Source organism: Orbicella faveolata, unplaced genomic scaffold (genome assembly GCF_042242905.1).
Source record: "Orbicella faveolata isolate gen_17 unplaced genomic scaffold, um_ofav_v1 contig_35, whole genome shotgun sequence".
NCBI classification, from domain to species: Eukaryota; Metazoa; Cnidaria; class Anthozoa; order Scleractinia; family Merulinidae; genus Orbicella; species Orbicella faveolata.
In genome coordinates, this window is record NW_028301564.1 from 6,898,096 (window position 1) to 6,900,990 (window position 2,895).

Consider the following 2,895-nt stretch of genomic DNA (forward strand, 5'->3'; position numbering starts at 1 on the left):
AAGCACAGAGAGTTATCCGCCTGAGTCATGGCCACAGAGCAGTGGAAGCATAGCCATCAGAGATTTGTTCTTAAAGTACCTTGAAGGCGGTCGTCGTGTGCGGAGGGATGTCAACCTATCAGTTACCGACAAGGAGAAGATAGGTGTGGCAGGCCGAACAGGAGCTGGCAAGTCGTCCATTGTTGCAGCACTTTTGCGTATGCCAGAACCAGAAGGGCAGGTAATCCTCGTATACATTTAAATTAAAGTGTTATTCACTTTTATGGTACAATAACCACGCTGCAGCACTTTGGTATTTAATCTGCTGTTGCTGACACGGGAAAACAACACTCTGAGTTGCATTATTTATTTTAAGTTAAAATTGTATTCGATTTGCAAGCTTTATTCCCAAGACTGAAGTTTTACGGGTCCGTCGATCAACAAACTGAATGTACTATTGCGTTTGTTTTGCCCAGGTTTTTATTGACGGTGTTGACATTAGAGGCCTTAATCTTCAAAGGGCTCGACGTTCCATGGCCGTGATTGCCCAAGACCCGGTACGCTTTGGAGGTAGCTTGAGAAGAAACATGGACCCATTCTCAAGGTACACAGATCTGGAGCTATGGTCTGCCCTTGAAGTAGTGCCGTTAAAGTTAAAGGTAGAGAAACTTCCTGGACAACTAGATTACCAACTTAAAGAGGCAGGATCTAACTTCAGTGTTGGTGAGAGGCAGTTAGTGTGTTTGGCTCGTGCTCTGGTCCAGAAAAGCAAGGTCATTATCATGGATGAAGCCACCGCTAATGTGGATTTCAAGACTGATCGTCTGATCCAGGATGTGATTCGTGACAAGTTTAAGGATTCCACAGTGCCAACCATTGCTCATACTAAACACGATCATGGACTATGATAAGGTGCTGGTTCTTAATGGTGGACGAGTGGTGGAGTTTGACAAGCCTGAGGTGTTGATAAGAAACGGTGGATTGTTTGCTGAGCTGGTGAATCATGCCAATCAAACCAGAAGGAAAGCTCACTGATTCAGAGGGTCAGTCTGGGAGCCTTAAATTGTCATTTTTATTGTTACAAACTTTTAAATTAGACTGGATTTTGAGTTCATGTACGCAGCTGCTAGACAATGTGTTTTCTACAAACTTGGCAATAATAAAGAGTATACCAAGATGGGCTTAATCGAAGAATACGCCGCAACTCTGCTTGCTACTCGGTAGCATAGCCGTCAAATATTGGTTACACAGTCAGAACGTATCCGAGTAGCGAACCATTTTTGACGGAGGGAACAATTTTGCAGTGAGTGGCTAAGCGTCTATGCATCCATTCTAAGATGGATATCCACGTCTTCCGAGATTACATGTAGTAGCAAGTCAAGTTCTTAGTGCTATTAGTATTCTTGGAGTGTTAAGAGTTTTAACTCTTCAAATTAAGATGTATTTAAACATTAAAATGTTTTACATAAGACGCTTAACCACTTCTTCTTACTTATTGCAAAGCCTCCACATTACAGAGGATGGCTACTCCATCAACCCCTACTCTAGGCTCGATTTCCGCCGCTTTCTCGAGTCCGGTCTACGTTCTTCCCCGAAAAGAGACGGCTGCACGCGTGAGCGGCACACCATGTCTGTGACGTAAATTCATAATTTAATTCATGCGGCGCTCCTGGTCGCCGGAAATGTCATCTGATTACAATCTGGACAGTTCCACATGACACCTACGGCTCGAAACATTTGTACATTTGCCGTTCTCTTTTTTGAAATTTTGTTTTTCCAACCTATTTTGTTCCACTTTATTGCTGCGGAAGAGCGCTTTATACATGGATACTGTGTTCTAAGGAAGAGTTCGTCTTTTGAGTAGAGCAGCCCCGTTCGACTGCGGTTTATGCATCAGTCAATTCCAGCAGTGCCCATCCCCCCCGGGCTAACCTCCGGGCATTAGCATTTTTTTAAAAAAATGGGCAAATTCCTCGGGGTGGGGACACATAAGCTGTCTAAATGCCCCGGGGTGGGAACGAAGAAAGAGGGCAAATGCCCCGTCCCCGGGATCGTCGCCTTCTAACACCTACGCAGGTTTTTAATTAATCAGTGAATAAAACCGTCAACTGTTCAGTATTTCAATGCAACAGTAAGACTTCAAGGACAACAGTGCGTGTTAGTTGATTCTGATTGCATTTTTTTCTGGGATTGCGGCGGACGTGCCCCCAGCCGCGAGCGATGATAGGCGCCTGTAATCGCAGGCTTCTTTTTCTGTGAAGAATCAAGACATTTTAAATGATGATGCATTGCATTTTAAGCTCGCAAGATCTGTCTTGAAGATCGCATCATTTGAATTCGCAAACATTAAGTATTTTAACTCCACTTTCATGAATTTAAAAAATGCCAGGCTAGTTTTGAATGCGAAATGCGAAATAGTCGTGTTCACGTCAGTGATTTTTTTGTGATAAACAAAATATAGTTCACCTTGTCGCTTATATTTATATGCTTACAAGTAATGAAGAAATATCTAAAATTGAGAAAACATACCTTTAAAAACATCTGCAAGTTTCCCTTGTCCCTGACGGACAAGCCATTGTTCGACAAACGCCTCGTCTTTCCCGATTGACTCATCCATGGCACTTTCCAAACCACGTGTGTCGAATGCCCGGGGGTCGCCCCGGGGTATGCAAATGCCCAGCCCCCGGGACGGACAACGTGAGCAAATGCCCCGCGGTTGCCCGGGGGGGGATGGGCACTGCTGGAATTGACTGATGCATTAGCAAACTGGTCATCCATGTCAAAGGTGACATGTTGGTCTGCATGGTTTCCACTGTTAAGTTGATTCCCTGAAACTTGTCATGTATGTCTTGCCGGATGTCTTGCTAGTTCGGTTTGCTTTACCCGCGATTTAGCTCGTTTTAAAAAAATTAATTT

General features: G+C 44.0%; 1 pseudogene; it reads left to right on the top strand.

Annotated features, from left to right (window-relative positions):
- Positions 1 to 412: 412 nt before the first annotated feature.
- On the top strand, positions 413 to 1,081 carry LOC149102800 (ATP-binding cassette sub-family C member 4 pseudogene; annotated as a pseudogene).
- Positions 1,082 to 2,895: the final 1,814 nt, after the last annotated feature.